Source organism: Neocloeon triangulifer, unplaced genomic scaffold, assembly GCF_031216515.1.
Source record: "Neocloeon triangulifer isolate White Clay Creek 2 clone unplaced genomic scaffold, ASM3121651v1 ptg000014l, whole genome shotgun sequence".
NCBI lineage: Eukaryota > Metazoa > Arthropoda > Insecta > Ephemeroptera > Baetidae > Neocloeon > Neocloeon triangulifer.
This window is the reverse complement of record NW_026775556.1, coordinates 18,197,685-18,218,327: the sequence shown is the minus strand read 5'-3', so window position 1 is coordinate 18,218,327 and position 20,643 is coordinate 18,197,685. Positions and strand designations below refer to the sequence as shown.

The following is a 20,643-nucleotide window of genomic DNA, read 5'->3' as shown; positions in this document are numbered from 1 at the left end:
AAATAATATAATTCATCAATTGATTTTTTTCTTTTAAAATTATTCAAGAATTTGGTGATCAAAATGGATACTTTATTTGAAAATAAATAATTTCCACCCCTAATTGGGCTGTGTCTACAGCAACGTTTGGGGTTTGTGGCTTATCTCATCATCAAAGTGTGAGTGAAGTTTTGACTGGCGGGATTTGCACGGGCCGGAAAAACACGCGTAACGAGCCAGTGTCTGTCTGCCGATGACCAAAGCGGAGCTGGCGAATTGTGCGAAAGCGAGACGAGCCACTCCTGCACCGGGCTCGCTATTTGAAGAGTTAATGCCACTGACATTTGGCTGGAGCTGAATAGCCGCAAATTGTGGCCATCAGCGCCGAGAGCGCGCATCGACGACGGGCTTCCCTTTGCCCGTCAAGCCGCAATCAATGAGCAAATTTAATCTGCCCCTGCAATCCACCGCAGAACACACGATGCCGAAATTCCCCTCAGATCTCCATGAAAAATATTTTCCTTTCAAATTATACAAAAGGAAGAATGTTTTTCGCCGCGAGGCAGGTCTTTTGACCAGGGGCCATTACGTCACTTCACGTGTATTGATATTGCATTAGACCGTGCTTGGGTCGGCAGGTAAACTCTGGCGGCTATATCGAGAGAGAGGAAAGAGACTAATCTAATTCGGAAGGGCCGGTCGCTTTTCCCGTTCTGCAGAATCTATCTCAGCGCACGGTGGCGAGATTTATGCTTAATAACGCGCGATAACCCGGCGCTCCCTCATTCGCTTTCGAGTTTTCTCCGCACCCGCCGGAGATCAAAGCCGGATTTTTGCGCTATCAAAGCAACGTGCAAAAGTAAAAGTGTGATTCAATTTGCAGGCGTGCGTGTCGCGCAGGCAGGGGTGCTGATATCGAAATTTTAGAGCTTTCTGGTGCGTAAGGGTGGTTTTTACAGCGGAAAGTGGAGTGGAAAACCTCAACTGCTATTCGTGCTGGAACCCCGAGATAAAATGCTAAGAGTGCAGAAAATTTGCATACAAAATTCTATAAAATAAGCCGACTGATTTAAAATTTTCAAGAAATGAGGGTTAGGAAAGTACTGGAATTTTTCTACTGAAAGCCCACGTTTGAAAACAGTGAATCACTGTAGAATTATTGTTTGAGATTCCTGATTGCTGGGAATAAAATTAGTAGCAGCCAGAAGTCTAAATTTGCTCTCAATTGTTGTGTGGAGCAGATATTGAAAGCGCCTAATGAAAAATTGAGTCATTAAAATTTTCTTCACGAAATTTGAAAAAAAATCCAAGTATCATTTTCTTTGTTTACTATAAAACACATCATTTGTAATTTGGAGATATTCAAAATGCAACTGAATAGAAATAACGAATTATATAAGAACAGAATAGCAAAAATACTTAAATTATTAGGAAATAATTCATTCTAAATATTCTTAAACTTTTTTCTCCTAGAAAAATTATATTTTATATAAGTTTTATTCATGTGAATACAATTCCAAAATTATACCCTCTGTCATGTCTATAAAATTAACGATAGGCATTTTTTCTTTTCAAAATTTATAAAATAAATTAAAAATTCACTCAGCTTCTATGAAGTTAAGCTGTTGAGCTTCACATTGAATTTAATTTAAGTAAAATTATTCAGAACAAGGGAAGTAAAACAGCAGTAAATATTTAGATTCTGACGTTTCTAGCATGAATTGCAAAACACAAAGGGCGCGTTTTCGTGCCCAATCCCGGCCGTCTCTCATCCCGACAGCTCCATTTCCACAATTTCCACGTGGGAGTGTTAAGGGCGCAATGAAAAATCGCCAGGTTATGCAAGGAGGGTGGGCACATGTTTTCCCTCTCGCAGATTGAGATGTGCCTCTCTCTTCCACTTGCCTCAGGTGCGGCGGATTTTATCGCACACGAAAATAATGTCGGCACGTAGATGCAGCGAGTGGAAAATATGGGAGCGAGAAGAGGGAAGTTTTAAGATTCCCCGGCGCGGATTACGACTCTCTAACGAGATGCTTGATGGCTTGAATTTGCGTGCGGATGAGCCCCGCGTACGTTCATGCTGAGCGAACATACGCATATACTTACTAAAACACACACACCGGGTACAGAGAGAGAGGAGAACTTCGTGATTAGCATTCCTGCGCCGCTGTGTGTCTAATTGGAGCGAGAGCCGAGGACGTAAACATACTTTGTTGCAAATACGTGCGGATTCCGACGGCTAGGAATTTAAATACTTTTGAAATGAATCAGGAGGAATTTACGAGTGGAGTATTTCATTAAGCAAAGTCCTAAATGCGTGGTGTTTTATTATTAATTTTTAAAGAATACTTAAAACTGCAGGAATAAAATATTTTTTTTTTCATTTCAAACGAGGGAAATAAATAAGAAATATTAAAATTGCAGGCAATTTTCGTTCTCCGAGTAAATTTGTGTTGTATAAAAGTGATTTATGAAATACATAATATTATGCAACCGGCTCGACATTGATGTTCGGCGGCACAGTTTTATCAAATCTATACAGGCGGATGACATTTCTACTTCTCCTTTCGGACGAGTCACGAAACCCTCATCTTAATACTTTAAGTGGGTCATTTTCGACGAGCATTGATTTTCATCGTAAGCCTTCCTTCACTCGTTTCCTTTTTCCCCGTTTTTTATTTCACCCATTTTACAACGCGGGCCCATAAAAATGTTCCAAATGAATACATCAAGGGCCAAAAATAAACCGAGAGGGGTCGCAACGGAATATTATTGGGGCAGAGCACGCCACGGTGCACGCTAACGAATTCGTTGATTAAATCGCGGGACAATAAAGGCCGCCGCGTTTTATTATGAGGCAAGACGAATAAATTGTTAAGTGGACCCGTTTGTTTACAGGTAGGTGAGCGCGCATGCGAGTTTCTGTTTTTTTTTCGTCACCAAATTTGCATGTGAATCAAAAAGCGAAAATGCAAATAATTTTGTCGAGGCGCCTGCCAAAATGCAACCTGTGGCGACAGCAGCAAAAAAAAAAACGTCATTAGATAATATAATTCTTGCGCCAAAACAACGGGGAGCGTTTTGGCCAGAAACACGCCGTGGGATTCTTTACAAGTTCCTGTTGCGACATTTCACGCTTGGAGACCCACTTGCTCGCTCGACTTCTTGCAGCGTAATTTACGGCCGAAAAAGAAGAGGCCCCGCCAAAATTGGACTTGTTTTCTTCCACCTGCTACATAATGAGGAAGATCCGATTTCAGGGAAACTTTTGCAAATTAAAATCGAGCTCCAAAGTTTGCTCGTTGATCACGAAAGTTTTTCGGGAGAGGAAAAATGAGCAGCCAAATATTGACCGAGCGCTCCAAAAACGGTAGGTAAATTTGAAAGCGAAAGTTGGAGACGACTTGAGCTAACGTGCAGTTTTATTTAAACAGTGGAAATCAATGACAATTAAAAAGCAAAAACACAGTGATTCGGCGTCAAAAATCATATTAAATTATTTTTTTCAATTTAATTTGTTCATATATCATTTTAAATGTCAAGAAAACTCTTTTCATTGAGACAATTTTAATCGAGAAACTTATATTTTGCTCACATTGAGAATGCACTTATTATATAAATTTTTATTACATCTTTGTCAACAGCAAGAATTACTTGAAGGAATTAAAAATTTAGCATGAATATATTACAGTTGTAATATTTAATACTTTTAATATTTTTTAAAAATTGAATATAAAAAAAGCTACAAAATAATATGTATTAAATTTAATGTGTTAATAAATAAGTCTTATTATTAAATTTTTTTTTTTTTTTATTAAAAATATGTAAGTTCCTTTAAATTAAGCTGTCTTTTCTCCTTCTCGTGAACAAGAAACTCTAAACCTGGAGAGTGAAATCAAACTCTGATCAAATAAACCAAAATCCAAAAGCGTTATTCCCTTCTGGACCAAGTGAACCTAACTCACTTTCAACTCGAGTTAGCACCAATGACATTTTGGAGTGTGTCAAAGCGTTTGAAGGAAGTGGTTGCTTGTTGATGAGCAAGCAAATTCGGATCCGATTGCCGAGCGGCTCTCAACCTGCTTGCCTAAGTGGGAGAGTTCAATCTACAAAATAAATATAAATTTTTTAAGGTCGGAGCCTCTCAAGCCGGCTGGCTAAAGTTTCGCTCCGCACCCAAGTGAATTAATGCCTGGGCCCAGAATCCAAATGCAGCTCTCCTGTAATTCTTTGATGTGCTTTCCGAGAAATCGCTCGTTCGTTCACGTGGCTGCTCCTTTTTACTTGACACGCAGCTGCAGGTCGTGTTTCGCGTATTTTCTCGGCGGCGGAGTGAGCGAGAAGACAAAGTAATTAATTTCGAGCCCAGCAGCGGCGGCGTCGGGCGCAAATGTTTGCGCAAAGACAACATTCAAAAAGTCTCGGCTTTTGTCTACTTCCAAACATATACGTGCCCCGCGGAATGTGCCCAAAGAATCCAAAGACGACGTGTGCTTAAGCCGGAAAAACAATGAAAGCAAAGCAGAACAGCACTCGGCGCGTTCATTATTTGACTAGCGCGCCCAAAGGATAAGAGAACGAATAATTCAAAACTATTCTTTTGTGTTATTAATTAAGTTTCTTTTAAAATTGTTTTTTTATTCTAATATTCGTGTTTAAAATATAGAAGAAAACAAATTTGGAGTAAAAAGATAAAAATAAAAATCAGAAAGAGCTGGAAAGTTATTTTATAAGGTTCAATTATGAAACAGGAAAACGACTTTTTGGTTAAAAAATGTTTAGCTGATATTTATTATATCTTATTAATTAAAGTTTGATATCTTTAAAGACAATTTTGATATAAAGAACAAAATTTAGAGAGTTTTGCATGTATATTTTTTATGATTTTAAATTAAAGGATGTAAATATGTTCTCTATTTATTAAATAATTTTCATGACAGTTAAGTCAGGGATTAGTGTAATGGCTTTAAAGTCGAGCCACAGTCTTACACAATGCACATTAAAAAAAATGGTATGACTCTCAAGAGACAACATATTGTATTGATATCTTGCTACATAACTTTCATATAATTAAAACAATTAAATAATTTCATTTAAAATCATTCATATAAAGCAAAAAAAGCTTAATTATAAATAATAAAAAATTATAAAATTTAACAAAAATGATAAAAGTGAATTAATTTTGATGTAATAAAAAAATAACAGTTTAAAACTAGGCATTAAAAAATAAATAATAACTTTTTCAAATTAATTAAAAATTATTTAAGAAAGATAAATTAAAAGTTAAAACTTTTATTACAAGCCTAATAAATATTCATTACGCAGATATGACGTTATTCTTTTGGCATTAATAATAAATAAAAAGGAACTAGTTTTTATCCAGAAGGCCACCATCAATTACAATATCACTTAATTTTCGACTTTTAAGCTATTATTATATTTTTTAATAACGTTTTAAATTGGATGCGAAAGACAAATATTTTTCTTCATACTTTTAGTGCTAGTTAAAACTTAAATTCCTATTATCAATAAACTAGAACAAGTAGTGTACAACAAATTAGTCAATGAACATAATATAAATTGTTCATGTTGGTTTACATTCACTTAACACAAAAGTTTTCCTGCTCACTTTATACAATAGATTGTCTCAATCCAGGCTGAAAGTTGCCAATTGTATACATTTCTGTATACAAACAATCGGAAAACATGATGGATGTTATGATCGGAATCTGTATATTTTTACAACCTTGTCTCGTGCTTTTGTTCCTCTACAGATTGGACTAATTACCGCACGGTTTGACAAGCGCGTTTCATTTCACCGATTGGTCTCGCGCGCGGGTGTTCGAGAATTGCACCATCATCAATCTGCCACACGTCTCTTGAAAGTAAGAAAGCAGCAGCAGCTGTATATAAAAGGACGAGAGAAATAAAAATAAAAGAAGAAGAAGAAGCAGCAGCAAGTCGAGTTAATTTGGCTTTTAAGGCGGAATGGACGGACGGTAGTAGTTTCGAATGGACGCCGAGAGCAGGGCTAGGGCAGCTGAGCATGAAAGGCGAGGAGACAGAGACGCGCAGTAAAAAGACTCGTCATTTGATCGCTACCTTTGGATTGGAAAATGGCCCCCGAGGGAAAAGCGTAGACCTAAGAGACATACACACGCAAGTGTGCGCGACGAGTGACATTTTTGAAATTTCCCATCTGCCGCTGCCCCTCACGGCATGAGAGGATCTACCCAGTTTAATCTCTTTCCGCGCGCAGGTTACTTTTACGACCGAAAATTGCTGAATCCTTTTTTGTTATAGAAAAATTGCTTACCTTGGAAAAGAAGAAGAGCTCTGGTTGAAGAGGACTGCAGGGTATATTCGACTCTGCGTTGGGAGAATCTAGAAAAGGCAAGAATGGAAATATTGAAACATTTAAGCAAATGTAGATTTAATATTATTTATTCTTCTCAGTCAATACAAAAAAATTTAAAATGGAAAAATAGATAATAAAGTGTTCACAACTAGCAGATGTCTGTTAAAACGCCCGACATCAAAAGAATTACAAAAGATACATACTAAAAATATAATGTTAAATTAATAAATTTTAACATATCAGTTAAATTTAATATTTGATATTTCAGCTTTATTAATTTGTTTAAGTTTAAATTTTAAATAATAATTTTTTATTTTTTTATAGTTTGCAGTCTAACTTTGCTTTTATATTTCGTGAAATTTCCTTGAAATTGAAAACAAAGTTTCTTTTTATGAAACATTAAATATAAATTTTGCAATCCTCAGATGCACTTATTTATTATGACACTCTACAATTTAAAAATAAGTGTTTGCATACTGTTGCATGTGGTTCAAGGTTATTATTATTGATTAGCTTCATATTAAGATGATATTTAAGGATACTGCATTGTAAAATAATTTCCATCAATTATTGAAAGCTTTCAATCCAGTAAATCTATACGTTTATTGAACTGTAAGGAATTGCCATTGCAAAATTTGGGGAAAATAAAATTCCAGTTTAAGATTTTTGATTCAAACTATAATAAAATTATTAACCAAGGTAACTTCATAAAATTTTTAAAAGATTTTCTCTTTATATTTGTGCTTAAAATGCTTTATGATGAGTTGAAAAACTGCTAGATTAAAAAATAAATTTCTCTGTCACACCATTAAGTACTTCAAGCACAAATATTCCCGTATGCAATGAATTTAATTGACAAAAAGTATTCTGAGATACCAAAGAAATCGACAAGTCACCTATCTAGATATTTTACAACCACAATTTTCCTCTCTTTTCAATAGTCACTTTTGAGCACAAAAGATAAGGTGCCGTCTTCAAACGAGTAAAATTTCTATGTTCCCCTCTATCCCAGCCTTTCAAGTAGATTATAAAATTTGAGTGCATAATATTTCCACGTATAAATGTGTTAAAGCGCAGCCTTGAGTGGAGTTGGGTGAGAAAATTGGGCAATATTATGTAGATAAGACTTCTTGCGGCTGCATTAAATTTTACAACACGTACTAATACATTCGCCGGCCTTGATAAAAGCCGAAGATAAAAATGTACTTCTCTGTGTAGTGAATGCATTCATCAAACACTGTATTATTAAAACAGGCAGACGACACATCCATCGATTCGTAATAATAATAATGATCAGTCGCGTAATCACGGCGGATTAGTAGTTCAAGGCGGCATTTGAAAGTCTGCCGAAGAAGAATTAAACAATGGGAAGATTGCTGGGTAGAGGGAAACACGTGAGTGAGTCAGTTGGGCGCGCAATTAATCCGCCGACACCGACGTGTGTTGTGGGAACATGAGCGTTGCATAATGGGCGCAAGACCATTGTTTTATCTTGTAACACCTTCAACATAATACCAACGGCTGAGTAGTTTCTAAGCATGTTTTGATGTTTTTTGTATATCTTTGTTGTGACCATAAATTCTATTCAACATGATGAAGTAGGCGTAATAAATGGTGATGGCTGAATGAAAGTATAAACAAAGACAAACATTGATCAAATTGATTGGATCATTTTAAACTAATCAAGAGGGAAAGAAGATAATAAAATATCGTTAAGTGTTCAAACGTAACACATTTAAAAAAAAAATACAATTAATTTATTTATTGATAGTAAATACAGTTTTCTGTGTGCTCATTTTTAGTACATATTATGTACATAAGAAAATTCTTGCCATGATTTCTATTTAATTATTAATTATTTAAAACGAAAAAGTTTTTTGCAGACTTTGATTTTTATTATCCCCTGTAATGATCATTTTCTTAATTTTTACAGATTATTTCATTAAAAAATTATTGGACTCAAATTAGAAATTTGATTGAAACTTGATATTCTCGACTCGAATAATAATTATATTGAATTTCGAATATTTTGATGGTCCTTAATTTAACACAATATTTGCCCGCAAAATTGCTTTAATTTGCTTCGAAAAAAAATCAAGGAAAATTCCTAAGGCCGTTTTCCGCCTTTTTCTCAAAATTGAGATGTTTCCTTTTAAAAAGTTATTTTGTACAGCCAAGCAGTCGAATCCCTGCTTCCTTTTTTTTTTGAGTATGTCTCAACAAGTTGGTTCCCGTGTATGCGCGCTGCATCGTCAATTTTCTTTCTAATTAGTTTTTTACCCGCAGTAGAGTCGAAATTTACAAGCTGCTCTATCTAATAAGATGCATTTAATCTGCCTCTTTCGCTCTCTTAACTCAGTCTGGCTGTTGGCTGGCTGGCTTGTTTTAATTAAATTCTGCGCCGTTTTAATAAAGGCTCCGTGCAATTTCTTCTTCTTCCACCAACGCTCCAATGAATGACGACGACGCGCGCTTAATCCGCGTGTTAAGTAGATTTAATTATGCCGCACGTCGCGCAAGCTGTAATTAATGGACTTTGGGCCGCGCCGCTCTTTTATTGTAAACATTTGCTCTGCACGCTCGCTCGTCTCAGTAAATTATTCAAATTCACCTAGGCCGAAAATCATGCTTGGGCAAGACGTGCGTCGAAAATGAGACAATATTTATGTCTTAATCCTCTTCTGATTTTAAGATTATTTACTGAAATTTAATTTTAGTACATAAGAATATTGAAGAGAAAAATCATCCCGACGCGATCAAAAGGGACTGTGGTTGAGAAAGACTTTAATTTTAATTTCAAATTGCATTTTCATGTAATTTAATTAGAGAAAAGGAATCACACAAAAAAGGTATTGTGGAAAAACACATGATCATCAGTAGGCGAATGGATTGTTAAATATATCATTATTTAGTTTGCCAAATAATATTGCCAATAATTGGTGGATTGATTGAATTTGAGCTTCCATGAAAATTAACAAGTTAATTAGATTCAATGTAAAATATGTAGAAAACAAATATTTGTTAAAACTAATAAATGACATAAAAAATATTTTAAACAAAATATTTAAATTTTACTTTTTAAATTCATAGTAACTGTGTTTACATTTAATCAGTTATCTTATTATTGGCTTCTGTAGCGAACGTTTTCAATAAAATTTTAAGATCAATACTAAGACACACTCTTCCACAAAATTGAAAATAAACTGTGACTTTTTCATTTGATAAAAGGGTAAAGTGCCGGATGCACTTTTGCAGCCCCCACGAGGCTCCTTAACCGCAGCTGAGCAAATTGATCGGCGGCCAAAATACGTATAAATTTCTTCTGCAGCTGCGGAAAATTTTCCGTGTAAGAAGCGGCTGTGCTCGATTTGATTGCCAAGTCGGACTGAGAGCGCTAGAGAGAGATGTGTTCGTGCGGATTTATGCGAGCGACGGCTCTTCTTTTTTGCTCCCTCGCTGGAAGAGATCCACACACACACACCCGTACTTCTCTAGCTCGGCTAAAGAAAGCTTATGCGGGGAATTACGCTGTGTAATACCAACTTTTGCCCCATCCATAACGACGGCCGCGCGCGTTTTATTCCCAACTGCATCGAGCACCCAGGCTGCCTTCTTTGTCTCGGTGAATTTATTTCAGAGCCACTTTTGAACTCGAGGAAAAGGAAGCACTTGCACGGGTGTCTGCAAATCTAATCAGACACTCGAGAGAGACATACGCGCAGAGTTGATTTTAAATTTAAATTGCAAGGATGTAATTCAAGAGTGGCTTAAGCTTAAGTGAGAGATCGAGCAGAGTGCATGTGAAAGGTGGCAAAGAAAATGGAAATCTTGGGGAAAATTGACTTTCATGGATTAATGGGGTGCTCCAGAGCATTATTCTTCTGAACACATATGATTTATTCCATTTTCTGAAAATTAAAATAATAAAAATCTTATTGGTAATGTAAATTTTCTAACTGATAATAAATATCACCTTGCAGCAAATGTTTCAATTTTAGATTGAATCATAAAAGTTCGGTAATATCAAATATTTTTGCAACTTTAGAAAATTTAATCAATTTTAAAGAAAATGATTTATATTGCGATTTATACGTCCAAATTATTACAAAAATTTATAAATTAAATATCAATAGAAAAAATGCATCGAGGGAAACTCACCTTTTTGACAAAAAAAATTGCAAAAATTTTACTAAAACTTCTGCGACAAAAAAGAAATTATTCGCCAAGTCAGCCACAAATTTTAAAAGTTAAAAATATATTTTGTCTCAGATTTAGTATTTTTTCTTAAGATCATGGAGGTCTATTAGAAATAATAAATATATAAAATTATGTGTTCGATTAATTTTTTGTGCTACAATTTTAACATAAAATTAAAGTTAAATACAATTAAAAAATTAAAATATAATTTTAATATTTGTTACAATTATTTTATTTTAAAACAATTTTAAATAAAAACGTTTTGAACTTCAATCTTTTATTTTTTACACGATTAAATAGTTTTATTTATAATAGCTCAAGCTTGCAAGTCACATGAGCAATATATAAAATTATAAATTATTAATATGCATTCAATGCTTTTAGAATTTTCGATTATTGAATTTAATTACAGATTTACAGTTGATTGATTAAAAAAACTCTATCTGCTAAAAGAAACAACACTCGATGCTTTTTACTTGCATGGCAGTAAACGGGTCAAAAGCACCATTTGACAAAGCCATCCATGCAAACAACGCGACTTTTGTTCCCATTTTTGTGACATTTCCATTCAGCCGGCTGATCCTGTGGTGCTCTTCGAGAAATGGCACACTTGGCGCCGCGCGCGCTCGCCTTCAACTGCCGCTCAACCCACTTTTTTAATAAAGCCAAAAGGCATCTCATGCAAAAATGTCGTTCGGCGTCGATATTTTGCAATATCGTGCATGCCGCGTGACATTTACTCTCGAACGGAGAGGAAACGAATCGCGCATCGAGACGAGAAGAGCAGCAACTCTTTGGCAATCGCCGAGCGAGCCAGTTTGTTTGCGGCGTGCAATTTTTATCAACCGCAATTATCGACACAACTTTCGCTGTCAATTGTTATTGTGTTCGAAAAGAGGATTAGAATAGAAAGCGAGGCGCAGACCTGTTTATACGAGATACACATTTTTTATATTTTAATCTCTTCTCCCGAGCTGAGCTCTTTTTATTAAAATAACTTTTCTAATCTCTCGGCGACGATTTTTTTACACTCTCGAATGTCGCCAGGGTATTATAATCGGGGAGTTGCGCAATTAAAACTTTGCCCGGAATTTATGGGGTGTGTGCACGTGTATATTAAAATATCGAGCGACAGATCTCTCTCTACTTGATGCATGCAACTGCTTTTAAAACTTTACTGCCGCTCACTCTCTCGCTCGCGCATTAAAAGATTAAGCGGCGCATAATTTTCTAGCACCACCGAGACGTTTTATCCGCAAATACTTGAATTTATACATTTTACGCGCGCTCCATAAAGAGATATATTCGCCATCTTCAGCTTTTTACGAGCAGGGCATATTTTTGCAATAAAACGTAATGAATCATACACCGTTTTAAATCGTCTCTTCCAGACTTTATTTGAAAAGTTTTTAATAAAATTTTGCAGGGCGAGAAGAAAATAATGAAAAAAGCTGTTGATCAGAGCGAGAGGATATTCGTCGGCGCCGGGGCGAAAGTTAATAAAATTTTACGCAACTCCTCGAGGGACAGATTAAGAGCAGCCCCGAGTTTGCAACATAAACCACCAGCATCAGCAGAGTTTTCCTCCCCGAGTTATTATTATTACTCTCGCGAGTTGTGTGCCGGGCGAGAAAAATCGTTTAGCACGCACAAAAGCAGGCGAAGTTTTGCACCGCAAAACATATTTTCGGACGAGCTGCCGCCGCCGTGAGCGATGAATTTAACGAGATTCGGCTGAATAATTGAGCTACGCAAAGTTGCTGCGTGCGGTCGTCGCCACCGAGAGAGTTTCTCGCGATTCGAGCCGCTTTGTTGCGTAAATCAAGAACCGCGAAAAGTAATTTTATAATGGTGTTTCCGACACCATCGTATTTTTTTTTTTATTGCACGCTCTCGATTATTGATTTTCAGTCTGAACAATTATGAACGTCTCTAGTTCAGGCAAAGTGCTTTCCTTATTTAGAATAATAAGGAATATACAAACAATTAGAAAAAAATTATTTGAATTTAATGTAAATAATATTTCATTATTCTAAACGCTGCGGTAAGAATAAGCATAATTTTAATAAACAATTATTAAAACTTAATTTTATGATTAATGAACTACATAATATTTTGGAATTTCTTTTTAACGGTATTTTTTTAATATTTCCTAAAATACTGATTTTCAAAATCAGCAAATAATCATTGTTATCAAACAGTATGTACAGCATGTACTTTGAATTCGTAAAGAAACCCCTGGAAAAGCAGCAAACAGAAATTCGCCGATAACATACCAAAAATATTAGTCTATTTTCAGCAAAGAAACCCTTGCCAGGAATTTGCAAGTCCAACAATAAGAATAAGTGCTGGATTTGGCAAGAAAAACACTAATCTTCCTTATTTTCCGATTCAAGCAAAGTGAAAAATCGAACTTTCCGCTTCTCCTTCGACTTACCCGGCTGATGTTTTATTCACGGCCATGCCTTCAGTTGAAAAAGAAAAGGAGATTTTGCATTCGACTGAATAAGAGAGAGTGCATCTCATCATCAGGCTGATCAAACGAGAGCTTTTATATATTTTTCTTCGCTTCCCTCACGTGGAATATGAGCGAGGGGATTTTTGCTATTGACGAGCGAAGAGATGGAATATGAAAGGAATTCCTCTGTGTAATAATGAAACAAAGCAGTATGGGAGAAAGGTACGTATAAGAGGGTTGCTGCTTGCCAAAGGATTCGCATTGATGATGATGAAAAAGCAGCGGGGGAGAAGAAAAGAAGAAAAGAGACGCCAATTTCAGATCTTGCTCGCGGAGGAAACAAATTGTGCGGCAAATGATGGGGAGAAAAATGGCGCTCGTTTCACCCACCAACATGTCAAACAGACTCACATTTTTCTAATGCAAAAAAAGAGAGAAATTTTGCCAACCTGACGAAAAGAGAACGCCCACGCAAATTGGACACAGGTCGCATAATCGGCAGACAAAAAGGATGCTAACGGGGCGTTTTTCCTCTCTTTCCGTACATTCGTTTCTACTGCGAAAAGTGTTTTCCAAATTGCCAATCGCAGCATCAGCAAAAGCAGCTCGTTTCGCCGACTTGCTATGGTCCGGCATTGTCAGTTGCGACAATGGCGTGCATTTTTCAAAGAGACCGTCTACGCCGGCACATGACAATTTTGATCGGCGCTGCCACCGCCCCGTGTATGATAGAGTAGCGGTCCGTCAGCCGGAAAATTGGCCGCATTGTGTCGCACCAGCAAAACAGATTTCACCCAATTTTCGCCGCTCTTTCTCTCGTCCCTCTGTATGGTAATAAACTGTAGAGATGCTCCACACATTTTCAGTGTGTGTAGGATGCGACGAGTGTGAAGGGGAAACGAATTGCGAGAATTGCCGAGAGAGACCATTCTTCACAAAAAAAAATATTTTTGCTTCTCTCTTTTGCATGCAGAACAAATATTTGGTGACGAGAGCAGGACGAGAGTGTATATATAATGTTTATTTACAAATTATTTTGATGTATTTCAAAATTGAAATTGAATTTTTTTTTAATACATTTTCCATCTCTCCCTTTTGATGTCCACCACTATGAGTTCAGCATTCAAATGGAGTTTCAATTCTTCTATTATATAATATTTGTTTGCCTGAAAATTCTCCTATAGGCAAAAATGATATCAGTGATATCACTTAATTTTATGGAATGCGTATTTATTTTTTAACCTCACCCAAAAATTTAATCAAAATTTAAATTTATATTGTCAAAATTTATCACCTATCTCTTCCTTAAAAATGATTTTTTTTACTTTCATATAAATTATATATCCTAATATATGATGTGAACAAAACACTTATTATATAATTCCATTGTTGGCAAGTTTTAATAAGTTGTAAAACGATATTTGAAATGGTTAGCATGAAAATAAAAATAAAAATGGAAATGGATCCATTCTATCTTTAATTAGACCCCTGGTACAAAACTGGTTTAGACAAGGTGCAGAACTGGTGTAGAATTGATGCAGAACAGCTGAACCGATCCTGCACCATTTGTGTACCATTTTTGCATAAGATCTGCACTTATTCTAAATTTGAAAAATTTTATACAAAAAAGCTTTAAAATCCTGATTTTTTTATCTATTAAGAATAAAAGAATCATTTCAAATGCACTCTAAAAACAAATTTATTAATATAAAAATAAACTACACACGACGTGACCAATAAAATTAAAATTGACAATGAATTGGAAAATGACATTAAAATTGTCACGGCGTTTGTAGTTTATTTTTATATTAATAAATTTGTTGCATTTGAAATAATTTTTTTATTCTGAATAGATCAAAATGAGGATTTTAAAGCTTTTTCGTATAAAATTTTTCAAATTTAGAATAAGAAGTGCAGATCTTATGCAAAAATGGTACACAAATGGTGCAGGATCGGTTCAGCTGTTCTGCATCAATTCTATACCATTTCTGAACCTTGTCTAAACCAGTTTTGTACCAGGGGTCTAATTAAAGATAGAATGGATCCATTAATTCTATTTTTATTTTCATTTTCCATGCTAACCATGTCAATATCGTTGCTTTATACATTATCGGATTTATATTTTGCAGTAATTCAATTTCCAATTCATTGTAAACTTCCATTTTATTGGTCATGGCGTTTGCAATTTATTTTTATTTTAATAAATTGTTCAGAGTACTTTTGAAATGTTTTTTTTTTTAATTAGTATTATTATTGTTTAGCAATTTACACAAAAAAAAAATGTTATAAAAATTTACCCTTATTTCTGAATAGTACCTAGGGGTCACAACTTCTAAAAAAAAAACTTTTTTCCCAGGCGTAAACAATATAGAAATTTCATCATTTAAAAAAAAACGTTTGTTATCAAATATTGTAATTTTATTGTTATAACAATTGAAATTATTTTAAGCTGCTTGTAGACTCCGTAGAATTTATGCAATTACACATCAAACATCCTTTTTGAAGAACAATCCCTGCAAAAGCACCAAATTTGGTGCTCTGCGAGATTTTGTGTTCAGAGAGACGTAAGGTAATCTTGTTCAAATTTAAGTTTGCCCTTTCACTTTCACCCCTTTACGAGCGACAAAACTTTTGATTCTCTCCCGTCACAAGAGAACAAAGTCATCCGCCCGCTTTGACGCAATTTTCCGGCGCGCGAACGCCTAAACAAGCTGCTTCTGCTGCCTGGTGCTCAAATTCGCAATAATTGTTTTAATTAAGTTGCCCAAAGTGCGGAGAGAACAAAACAACAACGCGAAGATCGTTCTCCGAGCTTTGACACGCCGGCCGACAACTTAAGCAGCATATTAAGATTCAGGGCCGAAAGCCAAGCCAAATCCAGGGATGCTGAAACGGAGCTGGCCGCCGCTCCATCATGTTCTTAAAAGTTGCCAGAGAGAGTGTCAGTCCCTTTTCATCATCTCCCTCGCCCACCTTCGCCTTCTTCTTCTCTGTGGGTTGCATACTTAATGCGCAGAGGCTGAATATTTCTGTCAAAACACACCCGCTCTGTCATTACTCTGGTGCTCCTCGAAACAAAAACAAAAAAGTTTCCCCCAGTCAACGGCTCATGCGTAAATCTTGAGAAAGTGGGATTTATAATTTTAGTGGAAAAATTTATTTAATAATGGGAAAATTTTCCACAGAAACTACACAACAATTTAATTTTTTTAACGTCGTAATTTTGCAAATCATTAAGATAAAATATTCTCAAAAGAGATATAATTAAAAGATTGATCTTTATTTGAAAAAAAAAATTATAATTTAAGAGTAATTAGATGTCAGTAATATGTTAAAATATGGACACATTTTTAAAAACTTTATTACATCCAGAAACCGATATATGCGTTTTACAAGTATTAAAAAACGTTTTTTTCTGGCAAAATTTTATGATCATTAATTTAGAACTACGCTTGAAAGGTGGAGGGATTTTAAATTTATTAAGTTATATATTTTTACGATGCAGAAATTCTCTTTTGTTCTCTCAAAATTTTGAGCATAGCATATTTTCAAAGTAATTTAAAGTAAAAAATTACATAAATTTTCATTTTCCTAAACAGAGTTCCATGTTTTTTGTAGTTTTCGTAATGAACGAGGCGGCAAAACCAACCCCTGGTCGCTATAACGGAGCACTTCATCAAATCCGAAACGCGAAAATACAGCCACGCTCTCTCGTGTGTGTTTGTTTGTTTGTTCGGCTGACGTGTTTATGTGGAACAAACCGGAATTTATTATTTACCCGAAATTTCCCAAGGAAGCATTTTGTGAACGAATCGATCTCATTGCAGCGCGCGGCGGAGTTTTGCAAATTTCCCCTAAAAAGTTGGACTCGAAAAGCGGCCATTAATTTTGTGCGTCAAACTTCTGTGGGCCGAAAGTAAATAGGGCGTTATTATTTTCCCGAAACATCATTCACGTGAAAATTGATAGATGGCTGTTTGCCTTTTTGCTCTCCGCAGGAAGGGAACGAGGGAAAAATGGCAAAACAAACTTTTCCCTTCCATTCTCGGACAAGGTAAATATTGACCCTGCAATCTGATTTGGAGCTGCCATGGAAAAATAATGCATCGGAAAATTTATTTGCGAATCTTTACCACAAATCACGGGGAGCGAGAAAAGCAGTAGCGTCGCCGCGGGGGCAATAAATTTTATGACGGGCGAATGAAAAAATGCATCAATTTTGGATGGCAGATGCGCGAATATTCCACTTTTTATGTCTCTCCGCCTTGAGGGAAAAGTTTTAAAAGATTCCAAACTTTTGCTGCCGCTTGCGTCTTTGTCGCCGAAGATAAATAAAGATTCCCCTCGAAGGAAAAATGGTGCGCCGTCATCTCGGGTTATGCTCCACTTTTTTCATAAAATCATGTCACGGGGAGAGAGAACTTCATTTCGGCGCAAGGTAAAAAACGGAACGCGGGAGGATAAAATTTTTTATTACATTTTCCGCCGAGCGTCTTAATTGGATTTCGCCCGAACAGCAGGTTGTCTCTGCCACGTGTTTATTTTCCGAAGTCTGCTCGAAACTGACAGGGTGCATCTCCTTATGAGAGGGAAGCAGGAAAAAGAAACATTTTCATTTCCTCCGGCCATAAATTCACTCTCGAATTGAAACAACTTGGCTTCGGCAGCAGAATGACAGCGAAGGAAAAAGTAACGTACAGTCAGTTTCAATTTTATCCCTGCTCTACGCGCGCATCGACGGGCTTAACTTTTGATTTTATACGTGCCGAATGAATTCTTTATGCGCACGTGCCTGTGCGAAAAAGAAGAAGAAGAAGAAAAGTCCCGGCAAGAATATAAAAAACTCGCGCTGTCTTTTTGTTTTGTTCTGCGAAAAGAAAGAGAAATTTCCAGCTCTTTTCTTTCCTTTTTTTAAAGTCCCAAATCAAAAATAATCTGTCACGTTTCTACTTTACAACTTACTCGCCTGCTTGCTCTGCGACCAAAGTTTTTTCCGCTCAAAAATCATTTTCCGGCGCCAGCCTGCGTGACAATAAAAAACTTTCTCTCTCATTCGCCCTCCAATGGTTGCTATAAATGGAAAATTTGTGCCTCTTTTCTTATTAATTTTCAGCGAAAGTTGAAAAAAGTGGCAAAAGCAGCGCGTCCAGAATCCTAATTTGCTCGAAACGAGCAAACAATGGGCAGCTTTTTGCGTGGAATTATAATTTCGCCGGCTGATGTATATAAAAATTAGTCCGACGTCCCCACGTGCATGATGTGCAATCATATTTTTGCGGCAACACACCGAGGGAGAGAGGAGTTTGGCCAAATGCTCGCGGTAATTAACGGCTCCATTTTCCGCTAATTAAGAGACGGCACTGCACACTGCCTTTTTTTGCCCCAAACATTCACCGACCGAAATTAACGCAAGCTGACGCGGAAAAATTTGCATTCCGTTGGGTCACCGCCGCTAAATCCGGTGACAATTAAGTAAAATTCTCCTCCTGCAAATCGAAATTACACGTTTTCGGTGAAACACAAAACCTTTTTACTGCTTTTCCTCAGTTTTTTTTCCATATTTACGTGAGCGGCTCTTTATTTTTCAAAAGAGCAGGGCGCTTCATCAGCGAGAGTGAGCGAATTGAAAGCATTTCTCTCTTTTGGGCTGCATGAGTGTAGAGCCGTTTTTTATACTTTTCGGCATCACCGTGTATATCGCTTTTGCAGTTTTCCATCAAAGAGGCGAATAAATAAATAATGTGGATGCTTTTTGCAAGATATGGCTTGTGGAATTTTTAATTTTGACTTTATATACTCTGAAAGGAGAAATAATAAAGAGATGCGCAAATAGCACTCAATATATAGGAGATTTTAATTTGAGTTAGTTTTTTCCTCTTTTTCTGCAATATCGTCATACATGTATTAGAGATGTACAATGTGCATATGGATATATGAAATCTGAAAAATTTAATGTAATACATTATTAGACGGGTTCGTACGAAGAATTTTTAATATAGATAGATCCATGGTTAATTTTCTTTCGAGTAGAATTTGATATTATATCCTATGGTAATAATATGCTTCTAATTAAAATTTCTTGTATCAGGTAGATTTACAGAAGATTTAGAAACCTAAAATTGTATTTAAAGTAAAAAATAAAAATTGTTAAAAAAAAGCAATGAAAGTTTGCAAGGAGAATTTGAAATCAGTTTTATTAGTTACAGAAATTTAATGAAATCATCAATTTATTTTAAAAGTTCGACAATGAATTTACGGTAAATTAAATATTGGTATACAATATTATTGATTATTGTATATTTTTTATTGCTTACTTCATGAAGATTTTTGTCATGTTTTTAAAGTGCCAAAAAGTTTGTAATAATTTGTGGGAAAAGGCTCTCCTGCTTTTTTTCATATTTTTGCTGGAGTACATTTTCTTGTATAGTCATCATCATTGTATGTGCTGCGCTCTGTAGTATTCTGTAGTATTGATTCGGCCGGGGGCGCGAGCGATATTATTATTTGCGTCGGTGTGCTCCACTTCACGATTCGCACCCTGCACACAGAGCAAAGGGCGCGCAATCAGCGGCAACATGGAAACTCCCTTCTCGCAGAAATTGAGAAAATAAAGCGAACGAACAGCAGAGACACGCCTCAGGTGGATTATATATTTATTTGTTTTTCGTGAATGCGAAATCAGGAAATTCGAGACCTGAGAGAATAGGACTGAATAATATGAAGCACCAAAGAGAGAAGAAATGAACAGACAAAAGAGAACTTGTTTGAAATTTTGTATGTCTGTTTTCTCTGACAGCAAAAGTAAAAATATAATTGCAATTAAATTTTTGAAACGGCAAATTGATAAACAAAAATGGAATGGAGCTCGTTAGTTAGGAAAAACTCGGCTTTTCCATTCCCAATTTGCGATCTCACAAAAAATTCCCCGAAATTGTCCTTTTCAAAAATAAACAAAGCGACTGAAAATTGCAAATTTCGCAATTTTATTGTCCCATTAGCGCTGGAAATGTTTTGTGAAAAGAGCGAATTGTTATGAATTTTTTATGAGAAGAAACGAGCATTCTGCTTCATTACCAGCGAAGCGTGAAACAATAGCAAACGGTTGCTTTACTGGCTTCATTTTTTTCCCTTTCCATCTCTCTTTTATTCTGCCTCCTTTCGCGAAAATACAGCCGAATGAAGTGGAGCACGAGGTTCGCACAAGAAGCCTCAGAGACGGGGGCACCGTTAGCCTAGTTAAAAAGGAAGCGTGTTGCGGTGGTCAGGGCGAGAAGAAGAAATTGCAGCCTTGCCAGACCGGTTTGCTCTCATCGTCGGAGGAGGCGCAGAAATATCGCGCGGTGAAAGAAAGGATAGAAATGAAAAGGAAGGCTAGACACTTCTCATCAAAAAGAGAAGAGGCAGCGAGCCCAAAGAAGTCTGATGGGCCACTTCTAATAATTGAATTGAAAGGCTGTATAGTAAATGAAATTGTTTTTATTTTTCGGGCTAAATTTGTAATGAAAGAGTGGGATTATATCGAAAACGGAATTTTAAAATTATAAAAATATCATTGCATGCTTTATTTTTATTTAAAAAAATTATTAAATTAAAATAAAATGCATAGGAATTGTATTATAATTAATTGTTATTTTGTGAATTTGGAACA

The 20,643-nt window shown here is 35.9% G+C and overlaps 1 protein-coding gene across 2 annotated transcripts in view; it reads right to left on the bottom strand.

Moving 5' to 3' along the window:
• The window catches only part of LOC132200717 (mucin-5AC), a 96,554-nt gene that overhangs the window by 64,858 nt on the left and 11,053 nt on the right, over nt 1-20,643 (bottom strand). For both annotated transcript variants that reach the window (XM_059626388.1, XM_059626387.1), the window contains exon 2: nt 6,299-6,366. The gene's annotated coding sequence lies outside the window, so the exon portion shown is untranslated. The remainder of the gene's footprint in view (nt 1-6,298; nt 6,367-20,643) is intronic.